Source organism: Gobius niger, assembly GCF_951799975.1.
Source record: "Gobius niger genome assembly, chromosome: 10".
In the NCBI taxonomy this organism is placed as follows: Eukaryota; Metazoa; Chordata; class Actinopteri; order Gobiiformes; family Gobiidae; genus Gobius; species Gobius niger.
In genome coordinates, this window is record NC_136861.1 from 30,161,129 (window position 1) to 30,184,463 (window position 23,335).

Genomic DNA, 23,335 nt, shown 5'->3' on the forward strand with positions numbered 1-23,335 from the left:
CGCTTTGTAAATGACCCCCTAAGTTACTGTCAGTGTTATAGTAATGAATATGTGTGTGGGGGACTTTCACAGTAAATTACTTTAAATATCACAGTAATGTTTAGACGAGAAAAGGGCCCAGTAAATTACTGTGATTATTGCTATACTGAGTTACAGTGGATGTTATAGTTGTGATTATGTAAGGAGGGGCAGTGACAGTAAATTACTGTATACACAGAACTATAGTGCAGTGCAGTGAGATACTGTGAATATTATTACAGTACTTAATTAAGGTGGAGAAAACTGACCAATCAAAAAGAGATATAAAGATTTATATTTTCTAATTTTTTGCTATGTGTACTTTTCAAGTTTACCAGTTGCCAGTAGGTTCCTGTAAAATCTGTGATCAATCTTTTACAGTGTAATGCCATTTTGATGCATTACATTTTTAAGAACACCTAAAATTTGAAATACTTTTAATGCCACAGATTATTTCTCAAGAATTGACAACATTCAAACAAACAGAGCTGTTTTATCCAGACTCTTAGTGACAGAGTTAGCAGAGGTTCTAACCATGAGATCATACCTTTAATTTGGCCTGGAAGCTTTAATGTGGATGTTTCTCATACTAAAATTATTATGGTTCATCTCGAATGATTAAACTTGCAGTAAAATGTACAATGTCTTTATATGACAATGGCAGCGGACTGATATAGAATGGAAAATAACTGATAAAAAGAGGTCTGAAATCTTTCTGAACCAAATGTTTTTATATGGAAAGTGTAATTTAGTGCCTGGACTGGTCTTCCATCGGTACAGAGCGACATGAGGCAACGGAGGAGTTTGAACTATACGCTGTGAGATGGAGAGGCAGTCGGGGCTTTTGAGGGACAGGGGTGATGTGTTCACAGCAGCGGGAAATGGACTGTAATAAATTCGGATTCAGAGGCGTTCGTGTCACCGGCTCAGTGTGGGATTCTCTAGTTATAAGATTTAGACACTGGAGTATACGCCTGTGGCCAAAGCTGACTCACAGCTCAAGACAGACAGAATAGCCTTATTAAAATGTAACTGATTTGTGATGTTTTGATAAGGGTTGGACAAAAAGAGGTGATGAAAATGGCTCGTCATCACATTGTCATCAGGGAGGTAGAAGGGTGGTTAGCGCTCTGGCTTCAGGAGGATATTTTTCTCTCCGTCAACCGTAAACACTAGTTGTAAATTAGTGCCGACAAACACTATAGTTTGAGATCTAAAGAAGACTTAAATAAGCATTAAGCCGACTGTGTTTAATAAAGATTAGTTAAAGAAGAACTAAGTAACTTGTTTACCTTAATAAATCCTCTTCGTAGTCCCTCTGGGGGTGATACAAGTGTCTTTCATCTCGTGCAATTCCACAATTGCAACTTCGCTGGGTCGGAGCCACCAATACACACTAATGGAATCACGAATAAAGAAGAGCAGGCTAACGGGCAAAGCTAACTGTGGTCTAGCACCACTTGAACAGTATTTACAGCCATGTTTGATTAAAAAAAATATCTTCATTGTGTAATTGGATGTACAATATCCCTCTGTCCCTTTGTCTTTTCTGTCAGTGTAGTATTTGCTCTCACGGACAATTAATGAGTAGGGATGGGTGGATCAATACCACAGTATCGATTTTTCGATACCAAACAGCTACTTTTTATCGATATTGGGCAAAAAGTATCTTTTATAATTTGCATATGTAAAAGGAAGGCGTGGCAGCGATTTTAAACATAAAAGGACGATTTACATCTTTGTTCTGAGCCAAAACAGTCCAACAGCAGCAGGGGATTGAACTAAGCCAGCCATATCATTCTGGTTTAGATTCTGTTTGTCATTAAAGTATTAATTTTAAACTTTGTTTATGTATTTAATTTGACATTAACATTGTTTAATTAACCAGTTAAAGTAATATTATTTTATTTTACCTATTAATTATATAAAATAACAAGTTTTAGAAATGTATATTGATTAAAATGCATTCACCCATATGATATGACCAGTATCGGCATCGGTATTGAGAAAAATGAATCCAAAAGTATCAGTATCGTGTCGATTTCAAAAAATGTGGTATCGCCCATCCCTATTAATGAGTAAAAAAACACAACATGCTACGACACCTGCAGTGGCGCTTATGGCCTCTAGGGGCATGAGTTACATAGTTCTGCTTTAAGATGGTGATGCTATTTCAACATTTATTTTGGCATTTAATTAACGTTAGCCTTTAGCTTAACCATCCCCCCCGATGGCAAAGTAGAAGGTCTTGGCTTTTAAATGAGGCATCACACTGGCATATAGGCCGTGAGCTCTCCTGTCAATACTCTTTGAGATTTGGATATGCAATTGGAGAAAATAACTATCAACCTAAGCACCTGATCGGGGGGATGGCACAGTTTCAGTTATAAACACAGAAGTCTCTGGATAAGTGTTTACATCCTGACTAAAGTTTTTTGTTTTCTGCCACATGCTGTTTAAATATGTATTAATTTCCACAAGACATGGCTAACTCTCCATTGGACTAAAAGCCAGACCGGACACAGTGGTTACTCTATGGGAAGTGAGCGCCATACGTCGCAATGCAACATTCCATTCACAGAGTTTTTACAGCGGGTGTTTCAGCACTGTAAGCATCGCACCTTTTACAAAGCCAGCACCTATTATTTTTCTTCATTTCTCCGATCCACCGCTCTGTCCCGCGCTCTCTCGTCTCAACCCTACCCGATTTATCCCTGTCTTGTTCTTTTCAAATCTACCTCTTCACACCTGAACACGCTTCTGCGGCATGTGCCCATTGATCTCTGTCACCAGACGCCGCGCCGAATACACGCGGACTTCTATCCCTTCCATAAATCAATTTCCCAATCTACCTCTTGCAGCTTATTTTTGCAGATCTCCCTTTTTGCCAACTTCATATAGCGTGAGCGTGGGAGTTGGACTGTTTACCTGGGCGACTGGATATAGTAGGCGGATGTTGAAGAGCTTTGGAACGATATTTTACCGCCAACTAACAGATGTGCTTTTGTTTAGCCATGCAGTGTGTAAAAAAAAATGAATTCCACCGTCTTGCGCCTTTCAGCAATTTCCCTACAAGTCGTAAAGCTTGACAAATCGAGTCCATTGGCGAAGACATTATCGTGATCTGCGCGTGGACTTTTATGGGCTGCCACATGTCCGCGTGTAGCCAGCGCCGCTCCGAGATGCTTTATGGGCTACGGCGAGATTAGAAGGCGGGGCTAAATCCCTCCAGTTGGGGAATTATGGACTGCCTCGTGTGGCAAAGGTACGGGAAACATCACGCAGGTCGTAAAAATGTGCGGCGTGTGAAGCGGAGTGAATATCAGCAGATTCTGTTTTACAGCGGAGGTGTGTGGCGAGGAAGTGGACAAAGTCAGCTGTAAAAGAGAAGTGGAGATCTCGTAGCAAGTGACGGTACCCGGCCCTAGTGGCACAGCAGTTTGCCAAATTCTGATTCAGTCAAATAATAGAGATAAACATACCGCTATTTCCATTTGATTGGACCGAATTTGCTGTTTTCCGGTGATTTATGCAACGTTTGGAGGAGGACTATGCTTAAAGCAGAACTAAGTAACTTTTGCCCCTAGAGGCCATAAGCGCCACTGCAGCTGTCGAGGCATGTTTTTTTTTACTCATTAATTGTCCGTGAGAGTAAATACTAAAGAAAAGACAAAGGGAGATATTTTTTTCCGCTCAAACTTGGCTGTAAATACTGCTAAAATGGCGCTAGCCCGTTGTTAGCTTTGCCCATTAGCCTGGTAGCTTCTTCTGATCGTGATAAACAAATAGCTTTTGCAAAAGGTTCATCAAGAAACTTCAAGCTGTAGACAGAATACTGTCAGGACTTACTTGTACCATGTCACACACCTCAGAAATGTGAGCCAGTGTTAATCATCCCATTAACACTGTATTACCCCCAGAGGGACTGCGAAAAGGATTTATTAATGTCAAAAAGTTACTTAGTTCTGCTTTAAATGATATGTTTGGCGTATACTTGTAGACAAAGCAAAGTAGCAACGTGTCCATTAAGATGAGCTGGTCCCAGGAAAGTTGTTGATAAGGTCTGAGGCGAGCAGTAGCGTCATGTTTTTTGAGATGTGTTACCGCAGTGAAACATTAATAATGAAGTGCTTCTGTTTGATAGTATTTTCTGGGTACAATGCCACACAGTATGGCTTTAAAGATGCATTATGCAACTTTTTATTTGCTTGTTTGTGTGATCTTGTAGAGGCTGTATTGGTGGTCAGCATGGCGCCTTTAATTTCCATTACGGTGGTGTCTCTACAACGCTCCAGGATCAATTGTTCTGTTGTTTTTTTTGGTGAGAGGGTCCGTCGGCAGTGAGAACCTTCCAGATACTTGACCCTGGAGCCTCATAGAGACCACTGTGATGGAAAGTAAAGGCACCATGCTGACCACTCATACATTCACTGGGTCACTACAAGGTCAAATACGCACAAATATCAACTTTTTTTCCACACACAAAGTTGCATAATGCACCTTTAAACATACTGTGTCAATAATCAGGCGTGGTTCTTGAACTATGCCACTCCAGTCTGTTTAAATGTGTGTGCAAGTTTGACCCAAATATGGCTCTGTTCAAAAAACATGTTGCAGTGTTTATTGGTCTGGTTCCAAAGGCAGCCTGTGAACTGATTTGAGCGCTGGTGCCAGAGCACGACAAGTCCCCTCGTCGTAATGATATTTCAGGGATTACGGGGATGAGCCAAAATTAGGCCGCTACAGCCACAGCGTCCTCAATGCTACAGCTAACCTCGCTACATTATGCACTATCACTGTCGGAAGACCTCTGCTAACATTTATGTTGAGGAGGTTTGCTCTCAATTTACCATTTTAAACAAACAAAAGGCGAGAAACGGCAGGTGAAAACATTGTATAAATGTCTGAGTGAAAATAAGAAAAAAGTCACAGATGCTGCAATGTTTATTAATGACTTTTATTGATATGTTTGGTACCCACGTGTAGCGCTAAAGGCGACCAAGATGACCCTGTAATCCAAATATGGTCGTTTAATTCCTGGGAGACATCCAGGGCTGGACCGGCCATCGGGAGTTTTCCCGGTGGGCCAACATACTTTTGGGCCGGTCGGGCCAGTAAGATCGAGAGATAAGCCCTGTAATACATTACACCGGCCCACAATTAGCACTAAGAGCTATTAGCATCCCTATCATTATATAGATGCAATTACATAATTCATCCACTAAAGAGATGTGACACATTTTATACCCTTCTGGTGGCGCTTTCTTGGGTTCCACACCTCTCTAACTCCGGTGAGTTTTACCATTTCATTGATCATTTGGTTGGTTATGAGAAGTTTATTTGTGTTGCAGTCGCGAGAGGAACCTCATTAACAGAAAGCACATTTTAAGATTGTTTTAGTAATTTTACAAAAGTTTCATCAAGTTGTAAATGACAAGAAGAAAGTGTTGAGTGCTATGAGGGGTTAGCTTGAATTCGGCAGAAACAACATGCAACTATTGTCCTCGATTCGTAGATCATATTGTTTTAGTTTATTGTTTTGCTCATCACCTCGACTATTGCATCGAATATGACAGATTTTTTAGAGGGCCAGTCTTGACCCAAAAGTCCCGGGCCGATTTTTTCTGCCAGTCCAGCCCTGGTCCAGCCCTGGAGGTCATTTCTCAAAATATTTTCTTTACACTCTTTTTCAGAGGGATTTCTTGAGCTTTGTACTGCAAAGAAACAAGGTAAAATTAGAATTTGTACAGATTTTACCACTTATAATTTGCTAACAGTATTGAAAAAGAAACCTGGCTTTACATTTCTTTGCTGCAAATATGAATAATTTTGGCCTGCATAGCACATTTTGTACGAACAGATGAAATGGCAAGTTTCAAATGGATATCTCTAAGTTTTTTATTTTACCTGATCACGTCTGTGCCTTGAGATATGTGTAAAATGAATCAACAAATACCAGTCAGAGCATACTGGTTTCCTCAAAGAAAACGAAGAAACAAATAAAAGCCAAAGCACAGGGTAAATCAATGGTTTAAATATGCATGTCTCGACTCGCCCTGGTTCTGCCCGCGGACAAACAACGAGACATCATCTTGCCGTTAAATCCGCCTAACTTCATCATGCATCTCTTAAATTGTTTTCTCCAAATCCCACCATGCGTCTGCGGGGGCCACATTTATGCGTTTTCCCCCAAAGTCAGGCAAATCAACATTGATTTGAGGCGCCTCGGAATCAAACTGCTTTGTAAAGACTTTCTAAAATAAACCCGGTGACAATGCTGAGTCCTCAACCCGACCGTCAGTGCCACGCAGACGTCCTGCCTCGGCTGCAAATCCCGCCACCAACACAGCGCTTTTGCGAGACCGTATTACAATGTTGTAGCGTGTGACGAGTCATCACGAGTCACACGATGAACAAAATACCTGTAGGAGCCCTGGATGAGCTGCTGTGTCCATAGATAGATCCTCGATGGACTCATTCGGGTCATTCAAAATGCCTTTTCTGTGACATGTGCTGCACAAGGGCCCATGGTTGCTCTGTTCGTACCAGTGTGAAGAAAATGCAGTTTAAATAAATTGGTTTTCAGTGGATTTTGTCACCAACATGGCAAGGCAAACATCCAATTTTAAAACATATTCTAAAACATATGTTGATGAATGAGAGTAAACTATGATGCATTTCATGACTATTACAGGTGTTGATGTACAGTTGTGCTCAAATGTTTTTTTGTGTGTGACTATTTTTCAAAGAATATGAAAGATAACACCAAGAGTATTTTTTTAATTCATGGCTAGTGGTTGTGTGAAGAAGAAGTTTGCTCTTTTTAAATCATAATGACAAAAGAAAGTACCAAAATGACCATGATCGAAGGTTTATGATCAAGAGGAATGGGACGCTTTACCTTTAGGTTATACACAGAACCTTCTCCACAACCGCCACAAAAGACTCTAAAGGGGGCCATTCTCAGAACTGGGGTGTGGAAACTTTGGATCAGGGTTATTTTTCATTATGACTTAAAGGAACAGGCCACCGTTTTTACATACTGAGATATGTTCTTGCCTGAGCTTAGACGAGTTGATGCGTACCTGTCTGGTCTTTGTGTGTGCCCTCAGTCACGCAAACAGACCAAATATGTTGTTAGCATTTGGCCTCTCATAGCATATACCTATAGCTCCAAACAGGGTGAAGTTAGAAACGACCAAGCTCTTCCACGGGCACAAAGACCAGACAGGTACACATCAACTCGTCTAAGCTCAGGTAAGAACATATCTCAGAATGGAAAAACAGTGGCCTGTTTCGTTTTTTTTTTTCACCACAAATGGCTTCACACAACCACTAACCATGAGTGGAAAAAAAAAAGGGTGTTATCTTTCATATTCTTTGAGAAATGGTCCAAAAATTCTGCCAGGGTATGTAAACGTTTGAGCACAACTGTAATTGTTAATATGCCTGAAAAATAAAATGGACTTTGCAATGGGTCGCAAAAGCCTTAGCCCCATCTAACCTTTTTCTAACCACTTTTAGTGGACTTACTTTTAAGTGGTGCTTTCCTATTGCAGGCCAGTGACAGGAGAGCGATACAAAAGTTATTAGAAAAATTCAAGCATATTTCAAGCATTGTTTTGTACAAGAAGTGGTTTTGTTGTCCACACAAACTAAACAGTGGGTCTGGGGGTCCGTCCTCTGGATTTTTGAAAGAATTTTTAAATATTTTTGGAGTGTCTGTGCAGTCAGGTTATGGTTATTTATCTCAGAGGGGCCAGAGGCTTTCATTTGGAGAACCGGATTTTGACCCCGAGCCAGACATTGCCTTCCCAGTCTGTCAAAACGCATAAGGTATTTGAACACAACTTTTTGTCATACCTAGTGTCTTTCTGAAAGAACCTTTAAAACCATTTTGTAAACAAGAAGACATAATGAATGTAATAAAAGAAAAAGTTACCCACCACTGCTACAGACCTTTACCAGCCTAGTTATCACTTGTTTATGTTTTCTAGTAAGCCCAAAATTTCCAATAAATAATTATACACTATAATAGTATTGTACAAATGATTGTTTCCTCGTTATGTCAAAAAGATGCACATGTCCTTAAAGTGAAGAGGCGTGCGAAATCCAAAAGGAATTAACTGAACATAGAAAAATGATCCGCACAGCCAAATAGCTCCCAGAAAAAAATATGTATTTCTTAGAAGCTCCAAAAGTGACAATTCTGGCATAGTCCTTCATCAGACACCTTTGGTGCTGCTAAGCAATAAATAATCTTGCTTGGGAGCTATTGTGGATCAGCATGCTCATTTTTCTGATTTTGAAAAACATAAACACAGTGCTGTTAAAATGAGAAAATGTCCAAAACCAAAAGTTCAAAATATTTTCTTTTTCTGCCATTACATAAGGAGGCAAAAACATGGTGATTAGCATGTGGGTTGTTGTGTTTCCTTCACTCTGAAGTATTAAGCTGTCAAAACAGAAGTGATGTTTCATTTCTAATCATCTCTTCCTTGGACAGTGTTGCCGTTCATACAGGATGTGTTTCCTCTGGGCTTGAGGACATGAGAGCGGTGCATCATTAGGTCCATACAGTATCCTGTGAATAATGCATGTGTACTGTATGTAAAACCTGCCTACGTACAGGGGGTATTGTTTTCAGTACAAGTTGTTCTCATGTGCCTTCAGTCTGATGACTCAGCTCTGTGTCACAACACCTCATCCCGTCTCCGCGGTGAAGAAGGCGAGCTCCACGTATCCGGCCCTCGCCCTCACATGACATTCAAGCACCGAAAGGGGACGCATCATGCTTTATGTGATGCATCGTATCTGTGTTAATAAAAAACTTTGTGACTGTGTGTTAGCCTGGCTTCAGCAGAGCCTGGAACAGATGCCACTGTTGGGAATGTGATTGGCTGAAACATATTTTCCACTTTTAAAGTTATTACGCTTTTGTCTTTGGTCATTTCTCAAACACATTTTTATCACTATCTGACACTTTGTTGGTTCGAAAATGCCATATTGATTTGAAACACTTGAAAGAAAATATCCAGTAGCTTCACTTCCTGATTTTCACGAGATCTCCCCATAAGCTCCACCCACCCTCCCCTCCTCTTGCTCCCCTTAGCTGTGCAGCTGTTTTGTACCGTCCATCCGGTGTGACAGTTGTGAAGCTACAGTGTGAGTGAGAGTGTTCACTACTTCACAATGAAAGGATTAAAGGGGCTAGATGCAAGTTTGCCATTTTATACTCACTACTGCCACCTCAGGCCATATGTGTAACTGCAACTTCAATATTAAGCTCGTGCATGACGGCACTTTGGACCCGAATTAACACATTTTTGAGTGACAGTGCAGGATTTTAGAGGCAGTTGTGGTGAACAGGTCTGAGATCATTCTACACATTAGGACATTGTTGGAACATGTAGGGGGAGGAAAATACATAATTGTAACATTTTTAAACTCTGTATTGTCCCTTTAAGCTTAGCAAGAGATGGAGAGCTTCAGAAAGCATTTCCTGGATACGTAGGGCCTCAATAGGAGCTGTTTGAGAGCTCCCGCCTGAGAAGCCACTGCAGAAATATTCAAAGATACACAACTCAAAACACAAAAGAGAGAACAACATTGTAACATGAAAAGCTCTAAAACGTTTTTTGTTTTGTTTGCATAATTAAGAAAAGTTAGACTTTATTAATTAATACATTTGTTGTCTGCATTTGACCCGTCCCAGCGTGATGGTCAAAAACACCTGGCTGCCAGACACGGGGAGAACATACAAACTACACAGAGAAAGACCCCATAGAGACGGGAACGCGCCATAGAAAGGGGCGTGGCCTCGTTAGCCATTTTCTGACGAAATATAGACTTATTTATCACATACAAATAAAGCAAAGTCTAAATCGTGTCCATATGGATGTTTATTCACAGCAGATTGTTCAGCAGAAGCGAAAAAACGGCAGTCGTAGCTAGCGCTAGCATTAGCACGATGATAACATGAAGCAAGTTAGCATTCTCTGTTATTTATGTATTTATGGGCTGTTGAACCACTTTGCTCCTCTCCATGTCTTTGTATCTTTATTTAGTAGAAAACAATATTAGTATTTTCAGTCGTTTTTGAATAATTAGAGAAAGTTTAGATTTTTCCCCAAATTGGTTTCCGCATGAACTATTTTCAAACATGACCATATATGGGTGAGTCCAGAGATGCCGTCTGTATCTATAGGTCCCTAAGGTCCAGTGTACAAGTCTGTTTTCGACTTACAGTAAAGGCGTTTCACCTCTGAAATCAGTTCTGAGAAACTGGTGAAGTCTCTTGAATGTCTCTTTGAGTCTGAAAGGGCTCAATACATACTTTTTTTCCCCCACAGCTTCAAGTAAGGAAAACAGTAAGTAAGCCCCAATATCTGAGCACATGAAATTTCCAGCAGAAAGGACTCAAGAAAAGTTGAGTAAAATAGGCCAAAATTACTTGTAGTGTAGAGCTGATGATCTCAAAATCCACAGAGGAACTCTTTCAGGAGGAAGTGTGCTGACGTGTGGTACATCAACAGAATGCATCCTAATTTTTTACTTATTTCTAACAAATCCAATACAAAATGGCCCTGTCTAAACTCCCTCCTCCTCGTGTCAGCCTGTCCCCCCCCCCCCCCCCCCTCCCGCATGTCAGCAGAAGTCACAGTCATCTCATTCTGCTGTGCGTAACCTTTACCAAAGCCACTGTGTTCTCTCATAACCGAGCCATAAATCAAACATGGCGCCTGTCACACAAGCCAGAGGTGCCCTCACTTCTGCTCCCCCTGCGCCCACTTCCAACAAATATCATTTCAAGTCCTTATCCCGGCGCAATATGACTTCGAAGGATGGGTGCACGGTGAAACACGGACGCCATCGTCAACTTAGAACTGTAGCCTGTGCATGGAGGCATTTTCACACCTGACAGTCTGCACCACGGTCATGACGCGGAACTTTGAAGACTTCTTTTACTCGACTTTGTTCCAGTTCCACGTCATGACTTTCCCTGGAGCTGTCTCTTCCATCCATGTCAGTCAACCGTTTTTCACGGCAGGAGCTGATCTATTTGAATCAATCAGAATGCCAGCTCGCACTCCGATGTACGTCCTACAAAGGTTTCCACAAAGGTTTCCACAAAGGGTCCTCTGTGTTTTGAGGTTCAGAGACATTCACCAAAGTCTAATCCTGTACGTGCAAACTCTCTTTTTTCATGCAGATTAGAATGTTTGATGGTAGCTATCTTTCCCCATAGTTTAATTTATATTACTATACCTGTAAATACTTTGGTATACATTGCTAAACACATACAATGTCATGTAAGTACTACAAAAAGTTGCAAAGGCTGTGGCTTCAAAGACACTTGTATCTTCGTAACTGAGAGTGAACTTTCTTTTGATTATTTTTCTAAACACATTGAATAAGTTACTTTGTTGTCTATTGCCATACTTACCTAATTTTTGCAGTTTAGGGTCAGCCTGTTCAGATGTGGAGATGTTGAAAGCCTTTAAAGGAACAGGCCACAGTTCTTCCGTACTGAGATATTTTCTTACCTGAGCTTAGACGAGTTGATATGTACCTGTCTGGTCTTTGTGCGTGCCCGTGGAAGAGCGTGGTAGCTTCCAACTTCACCCCCGTTTGGAGCCATAGGAAAGAGAGGCCAAATGCTAACAATATCTTTGGTTGTTTTGCGTGACTGAGCGCACGCACAAAGACCAGACAGGTACGCATCAACTCGTCTGAGCTCAGGTAAGAACATATCTCAGTATGTAAAAGCGGTGGCCTATTCCTTTAAAGAACTACTTGGCTCCTGAACTTGTGGTTGTAAATCCCTGAGCCACTGGGTCTAAAATAGTTTTTAAAAAAAACTTGTGTTAACCATCATAAAGGACCATTCAGTTTACCGATTTAACAGCCATGTTATCGTAATTAAGTGCAATCGGTGTTAAGCTTTTTACCATCTGGAAAACACTACCAAGATCAGAGATATGGTGTCGAAACCAGATTTAGATGCGTTTGTCTCCAGCAGGTACTTCCTACAGGACCAATGTGGCACTAATGCATTCACGCCTGTCTTGGCTTACAGTTAACAACAAAATTAAACTAAGACTAATGTTACTAATGTGGAATTCAGTATTTAAAAAACAGCCACAGCTCTTTTCTGTGCAGCTTGTGTTTGTAGAAAGCAGCCACCGGTATGCCACTAGACGGGCACTGGGTGGTGACTTACAACCTTCTCGTCCCAAAACAAATTCTTTGAAGTCCACAGTGCTTTACAGAGCAATATTTACCTGGAATCAGCTCTCAGTCAGCACACACAGAGTACAAAATAAATACACATTTAGAAACATGTCTACACAAGAACTACTGCAGATGACCATATGAAAATTTGACTTTTACTGACACTGTGTTTCTGTAGACACTTTAAAGGAATAGGCCACCGTTTTTACATACTGAGATGTGTTCTTACCTAACTTTAGTCGAGTTAATATATCCCCGTCTGGTCTTTGTCCGTGCGCTCTGTCACGCAAACGGAGCACATACGCAGCCTCTCCCACATGTCATATAGCTCCAAAAAAGCTCACGATAGAAGCTACCAAGCTCTTCCACGTGTTCCCTATTTAAATAAAGTTACGTGAAGTGTTTTCATGCGAAGTATATTTACACAGAAATGTAGCATGTCGATTTTATAAGCAGATAAAAAGGGGTACTATATTGTGAGGCGTAATGATACGAGGAGCAAAACGTCCGCGCAGTAACTCCTAAAGACTTCCCCCGCTCACGTCCGTCAATAGAAGCTGCGTAACTTGTAGAGAGCTAGCAGAGAACAGTTGAAGAAGCGTCAAGTTTTAGCACGATAACTTGTGAACAATGCCTTTTACGTGCATCGTGCCGGGCTGTGATAACAAGCAGAAAGTATATAGTGTAGTAATGTTTCACAGATTTCCAACTTACCCCGGACGACGACACAGGACTCAGGACCTCGACCATGAGGTAGGAATGCGCAAGCACTTTCCGAAAATATATTTTCTGCTTGTTGTAAAAGGCTCTGTACAAGTCACGCAGCTTCTATTGACGGAAGTGAGCGGGGGAAGTCTTTAGGAGTTACTGCGCGGACGTTTTGCTCCTCGTATCATTACGCCTCTTTTTATAGTACCCCTTTTTATTTGCTTATAAAATCGATATGTTACATTTCTGTGTAAATATACTTTGCATGAAAACACTTCACGTAACTTTATTTAAATAGGGAACACGTGGAAGAGCTTTGTAGCTTCTGTCGTGAGCTTTTTTGGAGCTATATGACATGTGGGAGAGGCTGCGTATGTGCTCCGTTTGCGTGACCGAGCGCACGGACAAAGACCAGACGGGGATATATTAACTTGGCTAAGGTTAGGTAAGAACATATCTTAGTATGTAAAAACGGTGGCCTATTCCTTTAAAGCCTGTTGTGCATATTTGTTTTATATTGCACAGATTCAGGAAATACATATTAGTCCAGTGCTCCGGTCTCCGCACTGGCTTCCTGTCACTCAGAGAATAGACTTTAAAACAGCTCTGCTTGTGTACAAGTCTTTTCATGGTTTAGTACATCTCTGACATGTTACAGCCGTATGAACCATCTCGGGCCCTGAGAACCTCAGGGAGGGGCCTCCTGGTGGTTCCAAGAGTTAATAATAAACACGTTGAGGCTGCGTTTCAGTTTCAGCTAAAATCTGGAACAGCCTTTACGGGGATGTGAGACAGGCCTCAGCTCTAATGTTCAAATCCAGAAATCTGAAAACAGTTACCTGTGCATAGGACAACTGAAAGTATTGTATCTGCACTCTTGCTTTTTACTGTTGTTAATACATTTTATGTTGACGTTTCATGGATTGGTTTTATCTGCTTTCTTGTAATTTTAAGCTACTGTGAAACTTTGGATTGCCTTTATGATCCCTCCTCTTCCACCTTTGGTTTTGGTTTTGGTTTTGCATGGCTGTGTACATTCATTCTAATTTACTGTATGTCTGTTGTATTTAAACCAAACGTTTCATCTTTGGCTTTTGCTTTTCGTACGTTTTAAGACTATTCTTCGTTTTAGCGGCAACGAAACAAAACAAAAGGTCATAATAATAATGCATTTAGACAAAGGACATGATGCAATTCAATATAATAGAACAGTCCTTGATATTAGTGTGGGACCTTAAATATTTTATATCAAAGTTATTGTTGCATCCTTTCTTCTGTTTAGTGTAGATATTCCAATGTGCATGCACGGCATTAGCAGCATAGCCGAAGAAGCACCATCAGTGTTGAATTCATTACCTAATGTGTAATTTTGTTGAATGGTTTTGCAGTACCAGGGCAGTGGAGAATAAACCTTCCCCCCTGCAGGGATTAACCTTGGCTGAGTGGCACGTGTGTTGGTTGGGCGGGGCTGGGCCTGGATGATGTGTAATCCATGTAATCCATTGAGAAATACGCATTGGAGAATTGGGTATGTTGTATATGCGTCAATACCATTGTGACTTTTCAATCCCAACATCTGGACAGCAGGATGTGGGCGGCCAAATCCGGCAATCCCGCCTGGTCATCTACCTATTGCGTAGGAGGATTGAATGTGTCAGGGTCAAGGTTCAGCAGTATATACCATCAGCGGGACATTTCCAGTCTTCACAAGGCCTGCAGTGAAGGCGGAAGGCTAGAAAAAGATGATACAGGAGAGTGCAACAAGAGTGGATGGATTAAATGCAACCACATGTTTATAATTACAACAAGACACCAACTTTGCAGGTCTGGAGTGTCTATAGCCTTCAGTTTGCAGTAAGTGATGATGACACTCATACACCCAATAAAGCAATGGCCATTCTGAAATCATGTTTGTCATGGCGATGGGAAAACAGGAAGCAACCTCCCTCTCTAGTGGTACAGCTCCATTTTTTACCTTCTTCTGCAAACTGCATTTGTGGTTTCTGTTTCCACGTTGTTTTTCTCGATACTTGTGTACGTTTCTGCTGTGTTTTTGTGGAGGTTTGGTGGATTTGTTTATTTTGAGACTCCAAAATGGTCCTGAAGAAAGCAGCTTTTTAAAGGTAAACAAAACGCTATCTTATCAGCTAAATCCATTTGAGACCTGCACGTTTTTTCTTCTGAGACACAAAAGGCACCGAGAGCCCCCACACCTGCAGCACAGAGGAGGCGACGCAAGAGGAGCTACAGGAAACAAGGAAGGGACAAACGAGGAGATGGTGAAAGACTGTTGTGGAGCGGAGGGAGCTGTGCAGGACACCACGCTCTGAAACAGGGTCAAACCCAGGAAGCGGTGCACCTTTTCAGAGGAGACAGAGGGCAGCCAGCCAGGTTTCTTTCCGAGTGCTACAGTTTCCCCGTCCTCCAAGATCGACCTCCTTCCTAACGGACATCACTATTCGGACGCTTCTTATCATGGCTGATGTCCCTCCACATTTTTTAAAGCCCGTAATCCAACATTATCGATTTGAGCCGTTCTGTGCTCAAAGTGTGTTTATCACGCACTGCTGGAGCTGCCAACCACGCCGTGTCCAACCTGGAAGTTTGTTTTTGTTTTTTTGAGAAAATGATTCCTAAAACTGCCATATAGAAGGATCCCCAGTCAAGATTTCCACCAGCTCTTTTGCCTGCATTTCATTGTTATTGCTATGTATATTTTCTGATTATCAAACGTAAAATATCAAAGCTGAGGCTCCCAAAATAAGGTTTTTAAGTCCATTTTTTAGGCTCCATATGCATGACATGTCCACTTTAAAGCCTCTCACACTCAATTGGAAAGCATAAATCAGTGTTTAACTTCTGCAATGTGGAACAGGAAAATTATGTAACTAGATGACATGCAGTTACATCAAATTAAAGCAGGGATTACTGACCACAAATGTAGGCTAAAGGGTTTAAATACCTCTGCCAACAAGATTGTTTTGTTTGTAGGCTGACCGACTACATGATTGGATTGTTTTGGATTGCTGGGTAATCTGTTTGTTAGCGAAACACAGTGAAAGGTTAAATGTGTTGACTCAATATTATTTCTAAATTATGGCTACAAAGATACAGTGAGAGTTTTGGAAGTGCATATGCCAGAAACATCACCTTTGTGGGAAAGTGGGGCCTCCCGCATTCTGTCTTGTGCAGGCCTCGGCGCGGGGTATGATTGAAGAGGAGCCGTCTTGAGCCTTTCGCTTATGAAAAGTAACATTTCCGACCATTTCATCAGCTTCCATCAGCACGCGGGGAAGCAGGTATCACAGCTCACCCCGAAGGAAAGGTCGCAATCTTAAAGGCAGAGAGATGTCAGAATAGGAAGTACTATGCACTACAGTTATTTATTTATAGGTAGAGTTGGATTAACCAGTTTTCTCCTCCCTCTTGGACGTAATCCCCTCTCTTCACCATCTGCAATGTAATCCCAGCTCCTTCTGCCCAGTCCACCAGTTGGAGAGTTTTCATTTTTCTCATCAGGCAACAAATGGTGCTTCTTTTAAATAGTGCTTAAAGCCACACTGCGGAACATCCAGGGTCATCAAAGTAACCCATTTGGGAAAAGGATCTAGTGTGTTTTGCTACCATGTAGTGAAAGCAAAGCTACAAGAAGCAAACTGTTGCACGGTGGCTCAGTGGTTCGTGCTCGTGCTTCACAGCTAGAGGGTCCCGGGTGCAGGTGTTTGAGAGGGTCTTTGAGAAAATTGATAAAAAGTGCATTTACAAGCACTGGTGTTCCGGCTTCTTATTAGCCATCCTATTTCTTTAGTGTTAATTGGTTCTTACAGCCATTATTTGTTCTTAGCAATATTTTTACATTGTCCGTTTTATTTTTACAACACCGTAAATGCCGCCGTTAGCCACTTCCTGTTTCACGAAAGAAGAGAAAGAATCAGTTCTGAACCTGCCTAGCTGTGTCTTGAGCCAGCACAGCCTGTAAGCTTGTGAAAACTATCAGTTCTACTGGTGTATTTTTAGTGCTAACTGCTATGTGTATCTGTTATGTGTGAATTTTCACAATGTGAGACGTTTTTACAGGTGTTAGCATAGACGCTAATTGGCCATTAGCTCGTGGCTAGCGTTAGCTCGCGGCTAACGTTAGCCTGTTATTCAGTGGGGTCGGCCCGATGTTCCCCGGGTCCGATGTTCCCCCGTACCTCGGGGAACATCGGACCCTCCGAACGCCAGAGGGCCCGGTGTTCCCCGACCGATGCAAGCAGTGAACACGCCCCCCGCCTCTCTCTTCACCGCTTGGCACAGAGCGGCCCTGTACGCGCGGATAATGGAGCAACAAGCGGCTTGGTTTCGCTCATAACTAGCCTACTGATTAGGCTACTTTATAACATGTTAAGTCTAAAATTAGCAACACCAAACTCACCCACAGCCGCTTTTCTTGTATGTAAACAGATCTCCCTGCTTGCTTGATTGGTTCGTCGTTGTAGCTCGATCGTGCGTAAATCCATGTTTTTTTTCTTGTGATTGTCCGTGAGCCCCAGCGTAGTCCATCAGGCGGCGTGCGGAGAGCCAAGTGCAGCGGCTCGTGCCATAGCCGCTCCTAACTCTCAGCAAGTCTTTTCTGATGGCTGCACTCCAGCCTTATACACATTAAATTAGGGATCTTTTTACGAATGGGGCAACATGCATTGCGTCCTCACTCCTCTCCCAGTGCCGCTGCCTGTCATGCGCGCATTACGCACTGTGCTTTGGCCATCAGACGCTCTGAGAGGCACCACAGGCCACTGAGACTGAATGACGTTGAACTGTATTTGCGCCGCTGTTTTTGACATGAAAACGATCCATAGCTTATATTAAATGAGAACGCTGAGGAAGCGCAGCAACGGAAAAGTGATCGGGGCTTATGGCACAATTACGCGGCACCACGGGTGGACCTGTAAACACCCAATTTTGTCCAAGCCCACCCGACGGACCTGATCATTCAGTGTTCACTGCCTCTCCCAGGACAGAGACATCTGCGCGGTCTGTACCTTAGTCTGCAGGACGCGCACATCTGGCTGTCTCTGTGCAGATAGTTGCATCGTGTACCAGTTCCTTGTGCCTCGACATGTCATCCCTGCTTGCACCCTCCGCTGTGACCGGCTCCAGAGAACACTACAGGCTAACGTAGTGTTGGGGCATGAGTAGCCTACTTATATTTGCTGATGATTGTTTTACGTGTTGCCTGATGGATGAAGAGCGCTGCATTATGCCTGTGCGTAAGTCTACCCTGATCGCATGCAGCGTTGGCACTTGTATTGACGGGGGAACATCGGGACTTTTTAATATGCGAGGTACCGATGTTCCCCGGGTCCGATGTTCCCCGTCAATACAAGTGGGGGAACATCGGACCCGGGGAACATCGGTACGCACACTTTTTCAGTTATGTTTATTTGTGTATTTAGTCATAGCAATTTGGTGCCACCATATTTTAATAGTAGTTTGATGCTTATCCATGTTGTTTCTTGTTACTGTCTGTGTCTGTTCACAGTTTTACCATTCATTCATCTGAATAAACACCCGTCAAAGAGGAGCACAGTGGTTTTCTATCGAATGATGGTTGTCTACTTGCCTTGCTAGTGCCAGGGCAGAATAACTGGAGTTTCCCGGTTATTATTGGGAGTTTTTAATATTCCGGTTGTGTCTGGTCATATAAACACAGTTTCCCGATTATAGAAACCCGAAAATAGAGGTTTCCTGGTGATGAGAAAGCCAGGATTCTCCAACAGTAACCGGGATATAACAACATGTAAACGCTATTTCCCGGTGATACACAACTTCCCATTCTTGAGCATGCGCCGTTAATCGTAAACAAACATGGCGGCTGCAAGTCTAAAGTGCTTGTATAGATACAGCCGGCATGTCTGGAATCGCCCATATATGGTCATTTTTGAAAACAGAAAACAATTTTGAAAAAATGTATATTTTCTCTAATTATAAAAAAACTACTGTAACAAATGCTGAAATATGAACATAGTTTCTACTAAATAATGATACAAAGACATGGAGAGGAGCAAAGTGGTTCAACATCCCATAAATACATGAATAACGGAGAATGCAAACTTAATGCTACATGTTAGCATCGGGCTAATGCAAACGGTTAGCTAGCGCTTGCTACAACTGCCGTTTTTTCCACTTCTACTGAACAATCTGCTGTGAGAAAATATGCATATGGGCCTGATTTACACTGGACTTTATTTGTGTGTGATAAATAGGTTCTTATTCCACCAGGAAATGGCAAAAAAGAGTGAAAATTGTGTTTCTCTAAAGATTCTATTTTCCCCCTCGGTGAAGCCACGCCCCCTTCTATGACAAGATGCCGTCTGTATCTATATCTGGAGTCAAGAGGAGAGTTTTTTTTTTTAAATCTTTCTAACCATGAAAGAACTAAAAGTAGTTATTTTTTGCTCGAAAGAAGCATTGTATTGTGGCTTTATGTCAAAATGTCAGCTGGTTTTCCTCCGCACCGTCGAAAAGCTACGTTCACGATGGAAAACCCTGAAAGAAACCAAGAGGCTATCGGTGAACTCCATCAGCTCAACTCTCACCCTCCAGTCCCAGCCTGAAAGGAATACTGAGATATGTTCATACCTGAGCTTATAGACGTAAACAGAGCACGGACGGCGTTAGCCTAATAGCCTCTCCTCTTCTCATCTATGAGTAGGTTTATGATGATGAGATGATGATGGTACTTTATTGATCTCACAGATGGAGAAATTGCATTCGATGAGAGAGCATCCGGCAACAGCACCCATTCAGTGCGCACCACTCTTTTTTTTTTTGGTGAAAGATCGTTGTGTCGCGGCCGCCATCGTCACTGTTTTGGTCACAGGAGGAGCACTGGTTGATGGGAAATCCGTAGACGATGACCACAGCGGTGGAGCTCTTGCGCTTGGCCACGATGTTCTTGACCACACAGGTAGAAGAAGAAGAAGAAGAAGATCGCTTTACATGAGACAGTTGTACATTCACTCCATACTCGGTGGTGGTAAACTACGTTTGTAGCTTCCGTTTCCCCTGGGGGAGACTGTCAGAGGCGCTTTCGCGACTACACACGTCTGCGCCAGTTGGCCGTGTGGGACAGACGCGCCTGCTTGATGATCAGGTTGTGTCCACGGTGATGTAGAAGTTCCTGTCCTCGGCCGGGTCGATGATCTCGTTGTCCTTCAGCCACTCCACCCGCATGACCTTGGAGGATGGAGAAACTGTAGCTGCCCTCTGTCTCCTCTGATCATCTGAAACGGTGCACCGCCTCCTGGGCTTGTCCCCGTCTCAGAGCGTGGTGTCCTGCACTGGTCAGCTCCACCTCGTCCTTCCTCTTCCTCCTGCACAGCTCCCTCCACAGTCTAACACCATCTCCTCGTTGGTCCCTTTTGTTGTTTCCTGTAGCTCCTCTTTACAAGCTCCTCTTTACAAGGGCTCAAGTTTCCCTGTTGTTATCGGAAGTTTTTAATATTCCAGTTTTGTCTTTGATCATATTTACGCAGTTTCCCGATAATAAAACCCCAATCCCGGATTTGAGAAAAACTGATTTTCTGGCTGGGATTTTCCGTCCGTAACCGGGATATAACAGCATGTGCGCTATTTTCCGGTTTTAAGAAACTTCCCTTTTCTTGCGCATGCGCCGTTCATAGTAAACAAACATGGCAGCGAGTCCGAAGAGCTCCCGTTTCTGGAGTGAAGAGGAGACTGTGTTCTTTATTTTAACCATGAAATAACTAAAAGTAGTGAATATTTTAAAGGGGCTAGATGCAAGTTGGCCATTTTATACTCACTGCTGCCACCTCAGGTCTTACGCGTAACTGCACCCACTATATTAGGCTCGTGCATGACTGCAATTCGGACCAGAAGCAACACCTTTTTGAGTGCAGGATTTTAGAGGCAGTTGTGGTAAACAGGTCTGAGCTCATACACATTAGGACATTGCTGGAACATGTAGGTGGAGGAAAATACATACTTTTAACATTTTTAAACTCTGTATAGTCCCTTTAAGATGGAAAGAAGCATCGAAATGTGGATTTATGCAAAACTGTCAGTGACAGTGCCTGGTCCTGGCATCGGTGGCACAGACAGCCCCAGGACGGGTAAAGGTGATGAATTATCCACAATCTGCCGTTGTAGTGTTTGCTGTATCTCAGAATGTAGTGGATGAGCAAAACATTTAGCCCCAAGTGGGCATTTAAAAGAACAAGCCCGGCAATAAGCCACACATTTATGCTTTTAATATTTTTACCGTATTGTGCTGAGAAATATAATGTATGCGCCTGCACGGACAGAGCTTAAATACAAAAGGCTGGGTTTCCTTATTTGATCATGTAAACAAGGGATTTGAGTTTCCCGTTTTCTCAGTGACCCTCACATCTCATATCCCGAAAACTGCTATAACCGGAATTTAACTGGGAAATTTGAGCCCTTGTAGACGCACTCCATGAATCCAAACAGGAGTGAAGTTAGAAGCAACCAAGCTCTTCCACGCTTTCCCTATTTAGATATGGTTACATGAGCCTTTACAATCCAAATATAGCCACACAAAATTAAACACGTCGATTTTCTAAGCGGATAGAAAGGGGAACTGTATTGCAAGACATAGTAATATTGCTATATGCTAACGCCGTCTGTGCTCTGTTTACGTTACTGAGGGCACAGACAGGACAGGTACACATCAACTCGTCTAAGCTAAGGTAAGAATATATCTGAGTATTTCAAAACGGTGGCCTGCTCCTTTAACCTCACTCCCTGGTCCGCACTTGCGCAGATGTAGCCTCAACACGAGCCGGCATACGTTATTTGATCATGTAAACCGAGGATTTGTCAGTGACATATCAACACCATATCCCAAAAACTGCCATAACCGGATTATGACTGATAACCGGATTACTCATGTGCATGTAAACACACTCGATGTTCTCTGTTGGTACAAATGAACTCAAGTGAAGCTATTTTTGTTCAATTGCAACAAAACTGCAGCCAACGAGAACAGTGTGAAGATGTTTGTTGTTAAATATGGTCTCTTACTCACCCAGGATAGCCTCAGCGTCTGACGTGGAGAATACATGAGATGAAACCTTCAAAAACAAAGTTGCAAGCTCTTCATATTTATTCAACAACAACACCGGGACAGTCTGATAGTTTCTCCCTTCCTAATAGTAGGTGAGATCATTTCACAAAACACATTTCATAATTATCATTTAGAATTATAAAAGCAAATGTACTTTTGCTTTTGCTTTACGTTAATTATAAGTTACCCCTTTATTTCCCCTTTAATATTACATTTAACGTTACACAAAGATTTCGCCAGTCAAACCTCCGGCGCTTCCTCAGAAACAGTCTTTAATAAAACAACTGACAGAGCTGCAAAGCCACTAAATCACTTTTTCTCAGATTTTAGGACAGTGTTCCCTGTTCCGCGGCACTTGAATCCCAAAACGAGCTGATTATAGGTATGAAAGTGTAGTGCAGTTGCATCAAAAGTCAGCAGAGGGCGCACTACTTCCACTCACGCAGATAACCAAAGCAGCGAATCAAAACTGAAACTTAAGAGGCAGCAGTCATGGTAACCTGTGGGTTAGGTGTCTATAGTAGAAACACAGAGGGGCTTAGTGGAGTCCCCTGGATGATGTACTGTTTATAGGAGGCTGGGCTGGCCTTTAGACTGTTGAAGAGGGAGGCAGGATTACAGAAACATGTGCAAATGAAAGAAACCCCCACTCTACGTTTGTTTGTTTGTTTGTTTGTTTGTTTGTTTTTTATTAGCATTATGCACTATAACATGTTAAAATGAAAACAAATATGTATTTAGGCTTTAGGTATTTGATAATATGATTGAGAAGTGTTAAAGTGAGATTACAAACTGTACTTTGGCCCATTTCCAGCTCACTTTGATAATGTCTGTGAAGGGCAAAATGGATATATCTGGTCGATATTTGGGTATTTTACAGGAGCGGATATCGGCATTTTATATTGGTGCTGCATTTTATTTAGAGGGAATTTGGCATTTTTACATTCGTACATCAATGCACACCATTTAAATGCACTTGTCATTTATTACTGTATTTTGTGTCAGTAATATGTTTTATTTACTGAAAAATGTAATGTATTTTTGTAAGTCGTTACCTTTGTAATATGTTACCCCAACACTGTTGGAAAGATCTTTACAATGAGCCCTCCCACAACAACCTAAGAAACATCAATGGGTCACACGTTTATACTGTACACCTGTATTATATATTTTATGCTTTAGACATAAGAGATACACATACCATTTTTTTGCTTTAGAATTTGCTGATTTTTGTCTTTCAAACAAGCTCCATCTGAAGTAAACATGAATTTCCTGAATAAATCA